This window comes from Aquila chrysaetos, chromosome 10, assembly GCF_900496995.4.
Source record: "Aquila chrysaetos chrysaetos chromosome 10, bAquChr1.4, whole genome shotgun sequence".
NCBI classification, from domain to species: domain Eukaryota; kingdom Metazoa; phylum Chordata; class Aves; order Accipitriformes; family Accipitridae; genus Aquila; species Aquila chrysaetos.
This window is the reverse complement of record NC_044013.1, coordinates 12,966,359-12,986,927: the sequence shown is the minus strand read 5'-3', so window position 1 is coordinate 12,986,927 and position 20,569 is coordinate 12,966,359. Positions and strand designations below refer to the sequence as shown.

Here is a 20,569-nt window from a genome sequence, read left to right as displayed (position 1 = left end):
CCAAAAAAAAACCAAAAAAAAAACCCCAAAAAAACCTGAGTAAGGGACAGTCCCTGCTCTGCAGTACCTTTGGGATTCAGGCTGCTATCTAAACTTTACTTGCTGTCTTTGGGTAACAGATTCAGGCAGTATTTCCTGTGGCAGAGAATTACACAGGCTGATTACCCTCTGCGGAAAAGTGAAGAAATCCTGGAAGCAATTTTCTGTCTCAATTGTTCCCAGAGTGCAGTAACAATCTTTTAGCCCTCTTCCTATTTTCTGCTCAATGCCGTCCAGGCTCAGCGGGCAGAATCCATCACCACGACACCTCAGGTCTGGGTACTGCAAACGCTCACCCAGGTGAAACTTCACACATGAGTAGCCCCACAGACTTCAACTAGCGTCAGCCTTGAACTTGGCTACAAAGTTTTTAGAGGACAAAAAGAACAGAATGAGATAAGTGAGAAACTCAAAAGTACCTGGGAAACATTCAGTCCTAGGTAGGACCAGGCTTATCTCAACAGCGTAACACAGATAAACAAAGTGGTTTTGATGCGCATTTTTTAACCTAGCTCTTTCAAAATTCATTACCAGATTTTTAAAGGAAATTAGGAAAGAGCAGCTGTACCTAAGAATTGTGCATCACAGGTAGAGCTCATAAGACAACAGATCATTTTCTCAAACTAAAAATTTCATTACCATGGAAAAAGAAAGATTAAAAAAAGGACAGATATTTTCTATGGGGGAAAAAAAAACCCACACCATTTTTAAGAGAAAAATCTAAATGCTGATGGCTTTCTACCAGAGCCTGAAAGTATCCCCATGCAAAAATACCATCCCAGCGCTGACAGCATTTGTAGGTGTGGAAGGCTGCTTTCCAGCTTCTGAATTGCCCGTGTAGACTACACAGCCCAGTAGGCACCACCGTCCCAGTGCACAGGGGACTCCCAGGCTGCACGGACTGAGGAGATGTGGTTTGGCTACAAGACTCACCCACAAAGAGGGGGAAAAGACTGGGTTCAGCATACCAGTCCACACCCCTCCGTGTATGCTGCAGCAGTGACTCCAAATACAAATTTTTCAGCATTTTGACAACAAATACTTTTCACCCAGCTACACGCCCACACTCAGTATTATTCAATCAGAACCTTATTTTCCACCCAAGAGAGTTTTGATAGAAAATTTTCAATTTGCCCTAATCAATAGGACTTAAGCTTCAGTCAAAATATTTTCTTGAATTGACACCGTCAGTGCCAGAGCGGGAGAACAAGCTCTTCAGATAATGTGCCTCCAAAGGCAGGTACTGACCTTTCAGTTGCATTATTACTTTTTCTAATAAAGGTAACATTTAAAATATTGTTACTTTTCAGTCAACTGCTGGGAGAGAGGGAGGGAAGGCGGCTGCGTGCCTCCTGCAGAATCGCACGGCCAATCTTAGTATCGCTTAATTTTCAAATGAGAAATTTGGTAGTAAACAACCTTTTCCTTGTACACAAACATTTTTAATTTCATGCCCTGCTAATCATACATCTGTTAGAGCTCCTTTTCCATCCATTGCAGTACCGATAATAAAAGAAAAATCATCGCACTAACAATGTGGTTTGTCTAAAATGAAAATTGAATAATAATCAATTTTCCTCCATGGGATGAGGGAACACAGCAAGCAGCAATACTCGCTCGATGAAGGTGACACAGTTTGAAAAGTGACGCCTTCACATTGGCCCTGCCGGTGGCCCTCGCTGCTGGCAGCCCCTCTTCCCCGGGCACATTTGTGTAAGAGCCTTTTGGGGACTGGCTTCACCGAACAGCTTCTCTCAGGGTTCCTGGTGGCCCACGCCAGGCACCACCACCAGCAGCGCCTCTCATGCCGTCACCACTGCACCCGCCAGCCATCTCTTCCCCCCCCTCCTTTCCCCTCTGTTTTTTCCTCACCTCCTCTATCGGCAGGATATTACTGTGAGATATGCTACAGCAATACCTCCACCTTCCCAAATCTCTTTCCACTGATGAGACCCAGCAGGCCTCAGTCTACCAAACTTCAGACGTGTTCAGTGCCCTTACCCGTGCCTCCCACATACAAGAGCTGGCAAATGTGTTACTCAAAAGTGCACTTAAATATGCGATTACACCCCTGAAAACAAGTTATCATCTCTTCAATAACGGTTAGTGAAAGAGTTGAGGTTGTTATTTAATAGACATGCCCAGCTGAAATGCCAAGTTAATCAGGCCCCAAGAAACACCCACAATCAAGAAGACCGTTTGATTTAAGGAAGAAATTTTTTACTATGTGACACTGGAACAGGTTGCCCAGAGACGTCTCAGATGTCCCATCATTGTAAAAGTTCAAGGCCAGGTTGGATGGGGCTTTGAGCAAACTGATCTAGTGAAAGATGTCCCTGCCCATGGCAGGGGTGTTGGACTAGATGATCTTTAAAGTTTCCTTGCAACCCAAACCCTTCTATGATTTTATGAGTCTAAGATTTACTGTCTCACATTGCCCACAATCCTCTTTTCTGGACTGCTGATACACAGCTTTTGCCTTTTTAGACTCCTCCTATTCCCATAGCTGTGCTGGGCCAATTCCAAATCATAAATATTGCACTTGTAAGACCTACGCAGCAGTAACTCTGTGAGTTCTAATAAACAACGGGAATCCATCTGAAGCCCCAGGCAATGTGGCACAAAGACGTTATGGGCAGAGGTACTCCTACACCTGAGACTCCTCTCTGGCCTCCAGTCTTCATATTAGCATGCCAAACGCTCTCCTTCCAGAAGCTAAAGCACAGTTATCTACATAAGCTCTCCCTTGACTTCATCATGAAGTGCAGTTGTTTGAGTAATCGGCTTTAAGGAGACTTGTGAGTTAACTAATATCAATTCATTACTTCCGTTTTGCAGATAAGCAAACAAAAGAACAACAAAAAAGGAAGTATCCTGGTCTAAATTCACAGAGGGGAGTTCAGGGCACAAACACACTCCTGAACCTGGCTCCAGAGTAACCAAAGCTGCTGGGGAGAGGACCTTGGCATCCCAGCCTCCTGCCTCCTCCTCTTCCAGGAGCAACACCAACCCTGCCCTGCACAACCACCCCTTCAGCATATCAAGGAGGCACAGGCAGCCTTGAGATCTTTATTTTGCTTGTCCCTTCATGCCAAAGCTACAGGGATTAGAAATGTTACTATATAAACCAGCTTTTTATTACTCAACAGGCAGTTTTCCCCAGCTGTCCTAAATGCAGTTATACCTGGATGCACCAGGGCCGCTCAGACAGGGTGTCATTTCCACCAGTGCCGCTCTCTGAGCCCCAGCACACACAGCCAGCTGGCTTTGGGGACGGCAGCACGCTCCCAGTCCCACCAGAGCTGCTATCATGCTCTCAAACCAGTGAGGTCTTGCAGAGCAGCTACTCTGGGGAGCAATCCCCAGGTTGGTGTTGGGAAAGACGTTTTTAATCCCAAAGCAAGACTTGCTCTCCTCACCCAGAGTATCCCTCCGTTTCCCTTGATAAAAGAGACGCTGCTTGCATTACAACACTCGGTAGTCCGTGAAAATGCTACCAGGCTGCGTTTTCCATTACCACATGCCTGCGTCCACATTATGGCCATATATATCGAAATCAGAGCATCCCACCTCCCAGTCACAGCAGGCTTGGGGCAGACACTGGGGACAGAAGGTGAAGGTGATCCAAACTAGGCTGTACCTAAGACTAGGTGACCACGATCAGCACGAACACAAGCATTGATACACCCCATCTGTCAATACACAAAAGCATTCAGCTCTGGATTCTTCCGACCTCTAATCAAAGTGCATTCAGTCAAACAACTCTACCAGAATTAACAGTGAAAAGGGAGGGGGAAGGAATAAAAAAAGACTTTGTTGAGCAAAAGTACTCTGAGACACATTTGATGTAATAGTCATATGATTAACAAACTGTCATATCAAAGTTTTCGGCAAAGTAGGAACACTCTGACAGTTCATATTTTAAAAACTGACATTTTGATTCATTACTGTAAATAGCACTCTGTATTAAATATTGTGACAAGGCATACAGTGTATTTTTTGAGCTCTATAACATTTAGGAAGTACTGGATTTTTTTTTAATTTCTTTTTTTTAAAGCACGTATAATATCAAAAGCAGTTAAAGCAGAACTCCAAGAAAGCTTCTAGAGGAGAGAATCATTATTTCTGAAATAACCTACTTCTCTGCCGTCATCTCAAGCACTGCTGGGAACTTAGGCCCACAAGGATCTTAATGTACTGTTTGCATAATAAAATAGGGAATTGTCTCGCAGAACAAAAGAGCTATAAGGAAAGTGGCTACATTAAATAATGTAAAATTACTCACTAGCAAATCATCCTGAAGTTGGCGTAAGAGGAAGAACACTAAAAGGTGCTGAATTACCACTCAGAATATCTGAGAGTGCAGGTTCATAACCAAGATAAACAATGTGACGTCCAAATGATTGTCCAAACGTGCATTTCTTATCCCCTCAGTCTTTAGCCACATGTTTTGCCCCTCCTCTGTCTCACCACTCACGTCTATAAAGGATAAAAGTGACTATATGGCCAGAAATGAGGGCTGGGGACACACGGACAGCAGGACCACCTCTTCTAGAAATGGTACGAACTCAGGCTGGTTGAACCTGCTCATGGAACCACCCCCGAGTTCAGTTATTACCCATCTCCCCCGACACTCAGAGACCACTACGTCCTTCTCAGCAGCTCCGTTTTGCCTAGACCACGAGCTCTTACAGACAGGAGATGTCTCTCCCCGCTCACGCCTGTACAAGTAGACCTCAGCCGGTCCCCTAGGACCCGCTGAAACCCGAACACGGGCAGAGAGCTGCTACCAACGCCTGCAACCCAGCACAGCCATGCCCATCGCAGGCAGAGGCAGGGCAGGCAGCACTCCCTCGCTGCCAGGACGAGCAGGAAGACAGAGCTGCCCAGACAGAGCTGTCGAGGACTTCTCCTTGCACAGGGGTCCACAGCAGGGCAACTCGAACTGTAGGGATGCTGTGAGCCACCAGAACTGACCCACCAACCAAGACCACTTAATCCCTTTACCACTCCCCGCCAAGTTCCTCCCAGCTCGTGGATCCCTTTCCTTGGATCACCACTACCAAGGCAAACAGGACCGGGCCCAGAAGCAATAATGCAAATGCTTTGCATTTCCCCAAAAGCAGCCCACGTGATAGAGAAATTAAAAATAAAAAGCTCCAGCTAACACAGAAAGACCTTGAGAGAGCAGCAGAGGAAAACCAGAGGCTGCCTAGCCTGTTTGCAAGATGCTCAGGTGTTATTAGGACTGCAGTCAAGGGCTGTAGAAAGAAAAATGGTTACCATTATCATTACTTGCAGCCAGCTGCAAGTGGAGCTCTGGGCTCAGTCTACCGAGAGAATGGATATGCTGCCATAAACACGAGCCTGGAGCCTAGTCCGGGACATGGTGAGGCAGTCACACACACCAAAGATGGATCACAATGCTATTTTAACAGGGGTCTGATCCAGCACAGCCTGCATTTCCCCAGGAGCAGCTACACCACTCCCATGCTGGAAATCTTGTGGATGTGTTTGCATGCCAGCAAGTGTGGTAGTAGTAGCGGTCTAGCCAGACATCCAAAACGTATTGGCACCACTATAATTTGTCCATTCACCAATATGTTTTCCTAAAAACGCCCATATGCTTTTCCCGCAGTTCCCATATGCTTTTGCAAAGAGAAACAAAAACATTTTGTTAGTTGCAAGCGATTGATCGCCACATATTTCACAGAAGTCAAGTAGAAAAACAACAACAAAAAAAGCAGTCAGCTGCTTCCCCCTCCCTTTCTTCTCTGTTCACGGAGGGAACTGTGAAGAGCAGGAAAAAAATTCAGCCCACAGCAAAATACACACAGAGCTCATTTTTTTGCACTGCAAGATATTCTAGGAATTACAGGAGGAATCTTCATTAAAAACAAGCTATCAAAGATCTGGCAGCCAGTGGCATACCAGGCAGTAATTCAGCGTCGGGTGTTCAGCTCCGTGTTCGGTGCTAGCTTGGGTCCTCACCACAGGTAGTGCAGCCCACAGGAATCCGGGCTCCCGGAGGAGCACATTAAACGAGCCTGGGGGTGGGGGGACAGTGTGATAAAGAGGTTACAGCCTTTCTGATTCACAGGACAGCTCATTTGATGTCAAATCTATCTATACCTGAAGGCATAAAGCCCCCTTTCGTGGGTAGGGCTTCCCAGGGAGGTACTGCCTTGCTAATGCAAATCCCAAAGCAGCGAGAGTGCGAGGGGAGCAGGCAGGCTGCTCGGTTCAACTGGGAGCAGGCACGTGGGTGTACAAGTATGCGTGTGTCAAGGCTGGAGCATGTGGGAACTGTAGCTGTTTAGTTAGAGACTCATTAAGAAATGCGGCAGACCCAGGGCCAACATTCAAAGAGGAGCAGTGTGAAACATTTCTCTGGAGAAAGATTAGCGCGTGTTCTCCTTTACACAAATAAAATTAAAGAGAGAATCATAATATGGACAAATCAATTAACTTCTGAAAAGCCAAGGGCACTGCATACAAGAGCAGACGAGAGGGGAGGAGCTTTGTTACAGGGCCACTGAAGCAGGGCATAGCCTTTCTTCCCTGGAAAAGAAGTTCAGCTATTGCTGCATGAAGTTCTGATGTTAGCCCTGTCTTCATCACACTCACAAGAACATAGCTGCTTCCTTCCCAAAATGGCCATACACATACCTGTATATTGCTATAACCCTATGCATGAAGAGCTTGGGATAATCTTTGTGAAGACTACGAAAAATACACAAGGGTAGACACCAAAGGACTACTTCAGTGCTTGACTTGGTAGTGTCAGCCTTAAGGTAGGAGTTTGAGGTTGACCTTCTATATAAGACACCCCGAACAGCATGCACCCTTCTACCAGAATAAAGACTTCCTGTGACACAGTCCCACGTTCTACAGTTCTCCCACAAATTTCACCAGGAATGCTCTTTCCAAAGTTGGTATTTTCTTACAATGATCTTATCTCACACTAAGCCTAATGAGAGGTCAGATGCAATAGGTCCAGAGCCCAATTTTCCACAGAAACCAAGTTGAAAACCCAGTCAAGAGAAGAGAAATCAATATCTTGCACTGGACACAGTTAAAAAAAAAAAATAAAAATTGTCAGAGACAGCTTGCTTGGCAAGATACATTTTATGTTATGTTTTTGTCCTGAGAAGAGTTGTAAGCACCTGAACATCTGACTTCACCACTCACAAATACATCGATGCTGCTGCTTAAGCTTTGAATGGAAAGCAAAACTAATACTGTCTGATCTAGTTAACAGTCTACAAGGATGGGCTTCTTCCTAGATTTCATATTTACAGCAACCCACTAGGACAGTTTATTAGACATAGCCAGGAAAGCTGCCATAGAAAGAGTGAGACTAACAGAAGAGCTGCCATTAATCTTCCATAACCCAGCAACTGGGAAGACCAGGCCTTGAACCAAATTCTACTCTCCTGCTATTAATCTCCTGTCCTCTACTTATTAATCCCTGGTCTGTCTTTGTCTTTCAACATTTATTAATGTCCCCAACTCTTTGAAGTAAACAGGATGCTGAAATCTCATCTCCAGCTTGCCATAATTTACACGACAAAAAAAAAAAAAAAAAAAAAAAAAAAAAGACCCACACAAAAAAACCCAAGAAGAGGGTAAAGGAAGAGAGGAAGGATGTGCATTGTGTATCGAAAGGGCAGAATGAAAATGCAATTATATTCAGTGACACAACAAGGTAAAGAAGAAGCACTCCTGAATTCGGCGTGCCATACACGCACCTTATGATTCTCAAGTCAGGTAACATCAAGGCAAACGAAGGAGCTCCGCTAGCCAAAACCACCAGGGCAGCGGAAGAACAAAACCCGGCATACAGCTTTCCACATGGCAACGGTTTGCTCTGGACCCACGCTGGCTCGCAACGCAGTCCCCAGTGCGTGCACCACGCGTGGCCTTCTGGTGCTGCCGCCGGGCTCAGGGAACCATCACCCCAGCAAAGACTGCCCAGAGCCACTGCACCCTCCTAAGGCACGTCTCCTGGAGAACTTCATGGCCACTGAGCAGTTACAGACCACCTACCAGCTATCCCTGTTCATTTGTAACCCACTTCTCAACAGGGCTGCTCGCTGCTTTCTTCCCCCAGTTGCCATGAATTTGTAGCACGTCTAGCACCTCTTTTGCCTCCTGGGATGGTACAACTGAGAGAGGCTTGAGGACAGACTGACTGCCCTGACACTGCTCCTTTTTTTCAATCTTAGCCTTGCTGCAATCGAATCATCGTATCATGGGATGGGCACAAAGCACAATTCATGTCCTACATATAATCTGGCAAGGGACTCCTATGAGAGTCTGGGGTAGTTTATCAGGGTGATCCTTAAGTCACAGCTAAGTACCTCCAGTGAATTTGATGGAACTGGCAATTCTGAAGAATGAATTAATTTGCTCCTCACATAAATTTCTATTCAGGTTATTCTTAAAAGGCTTATATACTTTTTTGCTTTTGTCCACTGAAGCACGGTTAGATTAAAGCTAGTAATACAGTCAGCTCTCCATCATCAGCTGGGAACGTATCCAGGCTGCAGAAAGCCACGCCATGGACAGGGAGTGAGTTCAGGTCCACAAGCAGGAAAGTCTCCTTCAAAAAGAAGTCAAAGTAATATGACCCACGGCACCATGCAATCATTCCCATACAACACTCCCATTCCCAGGAGGGCCTAAACGTTTGCTGCCTCCAGATCTGGACCCAGAAATAGTAAAACCACTTTGAGCCTCATGGGTTAGCCTGGCCTCCCACCACCTCAGGCTTTGAAGGAACGCCCATCATTTGCTGAATGACTGAACGTGGTCTCAGGGTCTTCCTACTCTCTCTAAACTCAGCAGCTGGCAAAAGCCCTGGGACCTGATCCATTCCTCACCTGGAAGCAAGGCAGCCCTGTCAGGCACTCAGACAGACGTACGGACAGGCTCTTCCAAGGGACCTCTGCAGGTGCAAACAGAAAGGTCAGAATCAATGTTTTGCTCATTGTAAAAGCAGAAAGTAAATCAAGCTGGCTGTGACACCTCACCAAAAAAACAGCCCCAAAAGGGACCGTAATGCCAGCTGCCCTCCTGTACGAAGCGGACCGCAGCTTTTTTTTCCCCTCTGATACAACTCATGTGTCAGTCTGTCCCTGTTTTGACCCATAAAAGGGTTTTTCACATGTTGGCAGGACAGATTGTCGAGTGTCGGAGTAACTGAGATTTATTTGGGAAAGAAGCTACTTGTTTTAAATCACTGTAGAGCTGGTGAAAGGTACTGACGTAAGGGCTGCAGGTAACAAAGTCTCTTTCAAAGCCTGACCAGACACCCTTCTGCCTCTCGTGGTTAAAGGGCCTCTTCTTCCCGAGCCTCTTCCGACGCTCAGGCCAATGGTGAGTCACCCCCACAGCGTTGCGTGAGCACCAAGAAGAACTGAAGCTGAGATGGGATGCATTAAACACACAGCAATTATGGAAAACGCGGCAGGGTGGGACAGCCCAAACCCCACCTCCACCTCCAGCCCTGGTTTCCTTTTAGGTGCCTCCAAAGATACCTGGTTAAAAAGAAAACACAGGTTTTCCAAATTACCACAAGCTGCTTTCAACCAGGAGCCTTTCATACTTCCAGCTTACTGATATCTGAACCTACTCTGGTGTTTCCTATTTCCTTTCATCTCAGCGCTGGAGAAGAAATAAGTTTAAAAAATACTAGCAATGACTAGGGAAAGGTCCAGTCCACCTCCATCTGCCCCAGCTCTCCCAGCCCACCACACTCCTGGCTGCCCCAGGTCACCCCCAACTCCTCTTAACTGCATCCTCACCCCTATTTTCCTAAAGCCTAAATATCTCTCAACAAACATGGTTGAGATTATCCAAGGAGTTAAAAATCATTAAAGAAAGGGAGGCGAGACATATCTAGTCAGTCACATACATTATTTTTTTAAGGAAACCACGATGAAACCCATTATCCCCACCACCAGCTGTCTTTGCTCAGGAGAACTGGGTCTGGCAGGGTAGCAGCTTCACTCTCCTGGTCCATGGTGGAGGAAGGGGAGCACAGGGGAAGAGGACTGCAGCAGTTGCTTCAGATCCATACCAAAGCGCAAGAAGCAAAGAGAAATTTGCTGAGAACCTGCCCACACAGACACTGGGTATTCCTTTCATATTTGCCATGACAAAAAATTCATGTTAACATTTTTTTCAAGCACTGTAAGCCCATATCAAGTAACAGCAAAGAGGCAGACAGGTGTCCTGACCACAGAGAAGACAGCATATGCGAACAGTTTGGAATTTATTATTATTGTTATTTTTTAAAGGGGAAACAAATCCCAGAGATTTTTCTGTGCGTGATACATTTTCTGCTCCTTGTTTGATGTTGCTTTCAGACTGAAGACTTCAAATAGCTAACGCTAACCTATGCCTCAAGCCTGCTTTAAACTAATGCCCCTTATGTGACCAGAAATGAATGCATGGTGAATCACTTATGCCACACACAGTGGGGCTGATGAGCAGTGGTCCATGTCTCCTGAATGCCGCATGGACACAAATACGTTGGGGGAAAGGAGATCCCAGCTCTCTCTACATTACAGCCTGATAATTCAGCAGTGGCGCCTTTCCATTTTTGGAGGTGGAAAGCACAAGCTCCAGGTCAACAGCCCAACCACGAGTAGTTAGAGAGAACAACGTATCTACTGGAATTTTCTGCAAAGTATGTAGAGAGATATACATGATCTGCATAGGCTACACTTCCACACTCTCTGCCTGCCTTTGGGAGATGCTTAAGAGAAGTTGCATTTTAATTACTAGCCCAAATCAAGGGAATCTGATCTTGACAGCAAACCCAAAGTTACAGACTTCGGGGTATGTGGGTCCCAGCTCTTCACTTCTTTGCTGACATTACTGCTTCCAGGAATTAAATCAAAACCCCACTTAACTTCAGAGAGGTTGCAATTGGTATCTAAAGCACTGCCTAAGCCTCAGTTGTAATAAACAGATAGAGCTCCACCGAATCGAAGGAGTTATTCTGATTTTGTCTGGTTACGGATCTACAGAGCCATTAACGTTACAGCTCACCCAACCTCCAGTTAAATATCTTCTAATAGAAAACCATTATCTTTGTCAGATTGATTGGGATAACTTGTTTAAAGCGCTCTTGAAGACTCATTAGCATTGTTGGGTTTTGGTGGTTGTATTTCAAGAATAAACCCCAGCAGCTATTAAACACTTGAAAAAGGCACGTTAAGAGTTTACAAACAAAGCTGGAGTGGAGATGTAACTATGTTTTTGGATTTTCATTGGGAAAATGGTAAAATGAAGGGAGCGAAGAAAACAAAAATGAAACTGAGCTGTTCACACACACTGAAAAGTCACCTGTGTTATTTGAGAGATAATGAATTAAAAAGAAACGCAAGGATAAGGAAGCAAAATCATGCTAGAAAAACCCAATCCTCTCCTCTGTTTGAGCCTTACTACATTATATTTCAGGTATAGCGGACAGACAAGATGACGTGCACCCCAGGACATACAGATGCACTTCGCTGGTTGTCACTGGTCCTAACAGCTGATCTCAGGTCAAGCTCCTCTCCCTTGAGCCTCCCTCACCCCCCTGTAATAAAGCATCCCAGAAACAAGCTTGTGTGGACCATGGTTCCCAGCAGCAGAGCAATGCTACTGACTGGTTTTACAGCTCTCTGCCCAAGGGTGGATGCTACTGACCATCACTATGTGCATACCATGGACCCACAGTTGTCTTCTTTAAACCATCTCACCAAATGAACTGGTTCCCTTGGGCAAAAGGCCACCCCATCCGTTGTAACTGAACTCCTATTCAGATTGTTGTGTTGCCATAGCTTTGTTGATGAAGGAGATCTTGGTTTGTTTAGTTCTTTCAGTTGTCCTGCCCAAATTATACTGCCAAGCATCAATTATAAGCCAAGCCTCAGACAGCAAGAGGTGGAAGAGTCTTGCTTGATATTTTGCAGAAAATCCACAAGCATCCCAGGCCCTGCCCCAGGGTTCAGGTGCTGCTTAGGAAGGGCCACAAACACCTCACCACAAAGAAGCCCTTTCCAGCAGCTCCTCAACCTGTAAGACTTCTGAAGGGGCAGTCCTGACCAGCGTCACAACCTGGGTCAGCCAGACAGAGGAGTGGTGGGGAAGGTTTGAGCTACTTCCTCGTCTGATTTTCATTTCTATCATTTATCACGCAAGTCAGGGAAATACTCTGAGATCCTCATGTTTGGATGTCTCTCGCCTCAGAAACAGCTTTACAAGCCAGTGCATTAAACAAGGCAGCAGCACTGCCCGTTCCTGCGCTAAGAGCGTAACAAGGGCACTGTGGTGCCAGCCCGTGTCTCGCAGCCATTGGGCTGCAGGATGGCACCAGATGGGAGCCACACGTCCCAGCTGCTCTTCTGGGCTGGCACATCACCACACTTACAGGTATGGCTGTGACACCCACACAGGTGCCTGCATCGACCACAGCTCTCCGCTGGCTCAAAAGGAAAAGGCCAGAGAGCAGCAGAGACACACAACAGGCACCCACCATCAGTGTGTGCACAGGGGTGGTGGGGGACAGGGACATTTACAGCCCCCCAAGGTGCACTCCATCATAATTCCCTTCCGCTCTTCCAGCCCTGGATGCAATCTTAAAAATCCATAGCTCCAGACATCTAGCCCACATGCTGCTAGTCCAGCTCAATGAGGAGAGGATGAGCTCATTTTTGCCAGTCAAATGGGAAGGGACAAAAAAAAAAAAAAAAAATTATTAGTAGTAGAAATAGTTAAAATCAAACAAACACCTCCCAGCAAATCAAAGACAAAACAGAAGAAGGGAATACAGAGAAACAGTCTCTGCTATTGCATCAGTGGCAGAGAGCAGCTCCCAGTCGCAACCAAAGCTCAAGTAGCTCAAGGTGTGGGAGGAAAGCCATCACAGTCTCCCAAAGTCACACTCCATGGTACTGTCCTCCCATACCAAAGTGCTACTGAACCACGAGAGCATCTCATCTGGGAGGGGAAAGGATGCTCAGACACGCTGCTTACTGCTCCCCAGCAGTTTGCTGAGCTAGATCTGCAGGAACAGCAGATCTGGGACAATGATCACACACATTCCTCTTGCACTGCAAATCAATAGCCAAACCACAAGCACCCAGGTGTACCCGAGTGGGCAGGGGCTGCCAACAAGCCGTGGGCAGGTTTGCTCCCTGCCTGACAAGGACCCTCTTTCCACCAGCCAAGTCTCTCCACTGCTATGTAGAAGCTTCCAAGAGAGACCAAAGAAAAATTCAGGCACAGCTCAAATAGGCACCTGGATCTACAAACAACAGATTAAATTCTCAAGCTACAAAACTATGTTTTAGCAAAAGTGCTATTGAACTCCATGTACTTGTTACATTTCTAAATATAGTTTGGTTGTCAAGACAACAAAGAGACTGATGGATCTCTAAAGTGTACTGTATCTATTTAATTGTCAGCATTTCAAACTGACTCAAGGAGGGAAAAAAATGCTGCGTGATAAGTCTAATTGTCATGGTTACCACTGGCTAACCCCATAATAAAAATATGTATATTCTAGCTAAATGTGCCAAGCCATGTGAGGAGCAGATGGGAGACATTCTCATTACTGCGACAGCCTCCACTGGAAAACTAAACTTGAGGAAGGACGCGAGAGACTTTACAGAGATCTCAGACACAACAGACTTCATGGGTTGCATCTTCCCAGTCGTTTCACAGCAGTCGCTCAGGCTTTTCCGCCGCGCTTATTCACCCCATGCACGCTGGGACAACCCGTGGGGCTGGGGCTGCCTAATTAGAGAGCGTTCCTGTCTGGGGATCTCACCCCTCACCCAAAAAAGCCCAAGACGTGAGTTATTACTCCTTAAAAGCCTCTGACAAAATCAAAATCCCACATGCAACTGCCTCAGATTTGCACTCCCACCCTCGCCCACTTGCTCTCCTCCCTCCGGGCAGCCATATCCGACCCCACGGGCATCGCTCCCGCAGGAGGTTGCTGCAGCCCTTCTGCTCTCATACTGTTAACAGCTAAAGTGACAGCTACGTCCAGCCTTGGAGAAGAGAAACAAGTGGAAAGAAACAGCCAGACACTACTGCAAATACACCAGCCTGAGGCTGAGCTGGGAAACAGCAGGCACCCCCAGCCAGCCTCTGCACTCCATTTGACAAACACAACTCAACAGCATGAAAAGCATCAATATTCAGGTGAAGTCCCTCCTGAAAGAGATGCTTTCCGAAAAAAAAAAAAAAAAACCCAAACCCTCGAACATTGGCTTTTTACGTGGAAGACCTCCACAGCAATGTCCAAGAGATCTACCCGTGTACAAAATGACTGTGGCTTTCCTTCACTGACCAAAACTCATCCACTCATGCTCAGTTCTCACTTTTCTTTCATTAAACTAAAGTTTAAGTTGCAGGAGGAAGGCACAAGTTTCATCCAGGTATGAGAAGCAATGGAAAACAGCTCATGTTCACCTGGTGAACACTGACGTCAATGAATGGTCAGGTTTCCAATTAGTCTGAAGCTTCCCCAATGTTTTTGACAGAAACCACACCAAAGTAAAATCATCCTTAAAAATCTCCCCCAAACCGTTTCACTCCTTCATACAGATAAAAGCTCTGTATCTCTGCTGTCAGACACTTTCATGGAAGCCATAAGGCATTGCCTAACACCCTCTCCAGGAGACCCACAAAAGAAAATTTGATCTGGTTGGAAAACACTACTTAAGAGAAACAACACTTTCCAGGTGCCTCAAGCAATACGTTTGAGTTCGTGATATTTTCCCTGGAGCTTGCCCCCGCTCATCACCAAGATGAACAATTTCTGAATTCCAAATATGAGATTCTCGGTGATGTAAAATGAGCTTTCGCCCCTACCAATACAGTCACCGTGCGGTTCACCCTCGCATACTGCTTCACAGCGTGGCTTGTGCACGGAGATGGGCAGTGAACATCAAAACAGAAGTAGCACAGAAGTGTTATTTCCGGGGTTTGTGTGAGAATTATTTCAAATACTACCAAGGTTAGGCACTAAAAAGGAGTCTTAGGCACAAAGAAGCCTATGTCTCAATTAAAGCCAAAGGGACTTAAAAGGCAACTGGTTTTTTACAAGTATTTGGTTACACCCAAAGTGAAGCAGCATCAGCATTTTGTCCCTAGGTGCCTAAATAATTTTGAAACTAAGCATTACCTATAAGGAACTTCAAAGAGATTATAACCCTTCTGAAAGCTGTACCCACAGCTTAACTGAGCTGAAATCCCAAACAACCGCGAGCTTAAAATCATGGTCCAAAGTGCGTATTTCAACATCATATGGGTGCAAGAACCTAACTTTGGTTTTCCTGTTACTGAAAGTGCTCGCCGAGGGCACCAGGCTCTTACAGTTATGGCTTTGGGACAACTATTACATTCTGTTCTAATAAAGTATGTGCTCTCTGGAGCAAATTCCCCAGGATGACTCCTTTGCTTTGGCACAAATGGACTAATTTGGTTGAGATAAAAGGATGTTCCCCTGCATCATTTTCATTTGATTTTTTTTTTTTTTTGTAAGATAGAGAAACAGTTAATTTTGCTAAATGAGTGCTCTGTTGCCATGACTTCACTGCAGACAAACACAATGCCATCAAGCTCCTTTTCCTTGGGTGTTGTGTTTTTTAAACAGGTATTTGATCATCTTGATTCCCTTGCTTCTTTTCCCAACATCTGGATTTCCAGCAATATCCCATAGTCTGACAGATACATAATGGCTACAGCTACTCAGTAAATTAGAGAGATATTCCTGCACATATTCATCGCCTCACAATCCACCTCTGCCAGCTGTGCCAATGCACCCTCTGTGACTCCAACATGCAGGGCAGTGCTGCCTACTGTTGCAGGCAGCAAATCTCTCCAAAGGAAAACCTAAACTTTTCGGGGTTTAATCCCTGAAAGTCAGAATTCCCACGCTCCCGCCGAGGACCGAAGGATAGCTCTATCCTGCTCACTGTCAAGCCAGGCTGTTCCCAGGATTTTGCCCCAGTCTAAAACCAGAAGCCTAAATTAAAGTCCTTCCCACTGCCTCAGTTTCTCAGGCAGATGAAGAAGGCTGCATGTACATGTCATCTGCCTCCGTGAGGTGTTGCGACATTGGCTGAGTTAATATTCACAGAGTACACTGGGGATTAAGAGTATTATAGACTTTAGTGAGGTAGAGGGGTTTTTCTTTTTTCTTTTTCAATGTTTGCATTGAATAGACAGACTGAGACGGCATTTGTAGCCTGCAGCCATTATCCTAGTAAATGACTTATTACAGCACACAGCCTACCAGCTCACCTCCGTCCTGTCTCACTTAAACGTGTGTAGGTGGAAGTGCTGCTCATTCCAGAGAACTTTCTTTTTCACTGTCTCCGTCTGATGGAGACTCTTGATAGCTGGGCTCACAAGACAGGGCTTAGGATATAAATACTTCAGTATGAGCTTGTTGTTTGGTACCTATTTATGACAATCACGGAACAATTAATTACTTCCCGCCTAAGACTAATTCCTGTCTGTTCCAAAAAGGCTGAAGGGGGGGGAGTTTTGTCTCAAGACTTTCAATTTCCTGATGAGTCACAGCAGATCCACTACAATAAGCTCAATACTTCAATCAGACTGTTTCTTATCCAGGTATATTCAATACATTACTAAGATGTGGAGTGTGCTATTTTAAGGGCTAATTTCAGGCATTGTATGCATAATGCCTTCTCATCTGAACACGCGCTTTCTCCTGGACGAGACAGATGCATCTCCTGCACCACCATCCCTTCTCTCCCCGAAATCATATAGATAAATAAACACCACAAGAGCAGAAAGTGAAGAATTGTACATTTGGTACACTGATTTTCACAACACGTAGCCCTTCAATAAGTAGCCCTCTCTCCCACTTCATTAGTTCATTCCCTGCCCTTTGGCAATAAAATTACTTATGTGACAGCAGCATCTGACAAGAAGAAAACATTCACAGACTGCACGGGTTGCAACAAGTCCACAGCGTCTTGTTTTCTTCGTTCTAGGGCCAAGAATCATACATTTATTTTTCTGCCCCAAGGAGCAACTCTGCATCCCTGTACGAATCCTCAATTGTCCCCAGTTCCCACGCCACCCACTCAGAAGCTCCCAGGCTCCATCAAACTGGCAGGAGACACATCGCCCAACCTCTGAGGAGCAACACAGGTTACAGGTACCAGCAGTGCCCTCTGGTCCTTATTATTTACTTAATTTAACAAACTCTTAGATAGAATTTATTGTGTCAGTTGGGCAATTGATTCTAGATGGGTCATTTGAGTCCACAACAGGTTGCACTCTGCATCAGCCTGACCACGGTCAACTGCAGTGCAAACTGCCTCATCCAAGAAGACTACGAAGAGCACAGAGGTGGTCACATCTCCCCGGACCATGCACAGGCCTAGGTTCTTCCAAGCTATGCAGTTAAAAGCTCCCAGACACCAACAGTTGCCTAAAAAAATGCGTGGCTATGATGATAAATAGCTTAAAGACCTAAACATTTGGGTGAGAGACCAGGTACAGGAGATAGCCAGTCATGCTCTCGCTTTTAGAGTTGGTAGCGTGCCATCAAGGGACATCAGTTGCTGTAAGAGCAGTCACTGCACAGACACCACCTCAAAACTACACTTGTGCTACTTGCTAACAGCAGTTTTCCCCATGGCACAACCAGACTATGCAAACAGCAGCAGTGCCAGTTTCTGCCAAGCCCATGCTAATTGCAAGTGATTCCAGCTCAAATGCTTTTAAGTCAGAAAGTATTTACGTGACGTGTAACCAAGGTCTCACATTTGTCTCACCAGCTCTCCAGTGGCGAATGAACCTACACTCAGCTATGAAGACCTGTCAATGTCTCTTTTCTTTCTTACTCCTTGGAAAAACTTTCACATAAATTCTAATTTTATGCCAACAAAACTGCAGAACATTTTTGATCCTCACAATGCCCTCAGCCTGTTGGTGTAATCGAACTGTCAAAGCAACACAAAGGACACGGCCACTGATGTTCCATTAAAGTCAACAGATCCTCCAAGGCTCAGTGGCTCCTTGGGTGCTACTTTGAAAGTGTCAATGTCTCTGCATGTATCACATTTATCTAAAAACCTCAGGGCCCCTTAGGAATATTCAACAAGTTTCACAAAGTCTGTGGGAATGAAAAGGGCAAGAGGTGAAGGATCATTTCACACAGCCAAGTCCAACTTGGGAGGACCAAGGAAGCACATAGACTGAGTTGAGCTGTATGTTTAAAACATGGCAAATCTTCTCTTGAGTAGGCTCAGTTAGTTAAGGTCACTTTAATTAAGGTGAGGATACTCACCTGAATTTTATAGATTTCCATGAAATACACTATGATCTCAGTCTGAGTGTTTAGGGGACAGGCAGTAGGCTCCACAAGATCTACAATAACATTCATTTTGAGCTGCATGTGACAGAGCAACACAGCTCTGAATACATACAAATCCCCACCTAGAATCTCAGCATCTGTTCTCTCTGTTTTAGAGTACCTGTGATAAAGTTTCTTGAGCAAGTTTGGACTGGACTAGCCAGTATCCCTTTCTAACAAGACCAGAAACGTGTGCTAAACTGTGCAGCTCTCCTTTGGTGGAGGGCAAGCAGCTCCTTTGAAGAAAGCATCAGGCAGCAGCAGAGATCATGAGCTGATGGCCTCGGCTGTGCTGCAGAAAGTGCCTGAGGAGTCACTGCCTCAAGACAAGTGCAGGCGACTTTCTTAAAAACTAGTGTTATGAATAAAAAGAAAATATAGGACCACATTAATGAAGATGACCAAAAAAAAAAAACCACCCAAACAAAAACAAACAAAATACTCAACTTAAAAGGGATCATAAATTCTCTTTTTTTTGGACAACACTGCTGGTAGCATATGGGTCTGCAGCCTAAACAGACAAGTAATGAGATTCAGGCTCATCTCGTGTTCTTAAAACATGCAAGACCAGCATTCTCCCATGCCAGGCAGTCAAGTCCGCGTGCCCTCCTAAAAAGCCATTTGGAAAGTTTCTAAATGCAGTAGGAGAAAAATAATCCTGCTTGGTCCGCACCTGTGTCTCCCTCTCCTCTCATTAGCACACAGGGAGAAGGTTGGCTTAGAGCAACACAACATTTCAATTTGAATATGAATCACTCCTCTGGTAATAAAACAAAACAGAAGCCCATTTCACACAAGCCTTATCTGAAGACATAATGAAAGCCAACACATCTAACAGGAGCGATGGAAGTAAAGCACGGTGAAAATACTGGCTCAGACAAACAAACAACAATACTTTCCATCCTAGAGGATCCCAAAGTGCTTTACAAACTCATAGAGGCAGGAATCATTTCATCTGCCACTGAAACACGGTCAGCTCTGCGCGGGTACTCAGCTCAGCACCACGCCGTAGTTCACGACAGAGGGCAGAAACTGTGTGAGCATTTAGGAAGGCACGATCCTTCAGTGGGAACTGGACCGCTCTCCTGGAAAGTGGAAGCTGGTTTAATTGTGATTCATACGATTCAAAATGGCATTATGTGGGCTGAGCAGCTGAACACCAGGCACACAGGATGTACTTAAAAGTGCCCAGCTGTAAAAAGGATGGAAATCAAATTCGTGTATGCTGGTGCTCTCCAGCTTCTAGTTCAAAAGGTTACAGAAAACAGCAGCAAGGTAGAGGATTAAAATTTCTGAACCTGCCTGGGGATTACAAATGAATTTCTTATCGTCCACAGGACTGAGGGATCAGGATGTCCTGCCCCTGGTTCAGCTGCTATCTCCACATGGAGTTTAGGGTAAATCGCTTCTCCCCTCCCCAGCTCCCATCCAGCAGGCACAGTGATATTCAACCACTGTTAGGAACAGTCTGGAAGAAAGCAAAGCATTACTATTCAGCATTGCTACTGAAAGCAGGTCTTGCCTATCACCAGCTTTGCCGAAACGTTGACAGAAGCACCATTTTCATCCCTCCCTCCTTTGCCCCTTCACTCTTCCCATCCACCTGCTGTGCCCGCGGCCCATGCTGTCACCTCACTGGAGACAGTCATAGCCCGTTGCTACAGCGTTGGTCAACGGAGACTCAATCCAAACTCAGGCCTTTCACATGCTATTGAAATACCAACAAACAAGAAGCATAGAAATCCTTGAAGAAAGAGGCCCTGAGCAAGTGATCTGCACATTTCCAGAGCTAAATGTGTACTTCTCCTCCTGGCAGCATCTGGAAGCTTACAGACTATTTACCTGTGTCTTGGGAACAGCTATTTAATCCTACAAACACATCAACAATTCACCTTGACTCAAAAGAATGGTTTTCTGAGCTCTGAGGAAACAATGAACAAAATCATCATCTTTCTCTTATTTTTTTGGCCAATGTCTGATAAAGCTTTTCTGAAAGGAGCTTACTTCATCTTTCCCCACATTATATTCTATATACAGCTGCCATTCCAGAAACAAAACAAAACAAAACTTGGTGCACAAATGCAAACAAATCAGGGTTTGGCCTGATCTGCCTAAACCAAGAGCCAA

At 45.4% G+C, this 20,569-nt stretch overlaps 1 protein-coding gene across 16 annotated transcripts in view; it reads right to left on the bottom strand.

Moving 5' to 3' along the window:
* LOC115347044 (LIM domain containing preferred translocation partner in lipoma) overlaps positions 1-20,569 on the bottom strand; it is a 353,563-nt gene that overhangs the window by 240,063 nt on the left and 92,931 nt on the right. For 15 of the 16 annotated variants that reach the window (XR_005933430.1, XM_030027920.1, XM_030027918.1 and 12 more), the window contains one exon: positions 8,925-8,989. The exons of the other annotated variant lie outside the window; for it this stretch is intronic. The gene's annotated coding sequence lies outside the window, so the exon portion shown is untranslated. The remainder of the gene's footprint in view (positions 1-8,924; positions 8,990-20,569) is intronic. 16 annotated transcript variants of the gene reach the window in all.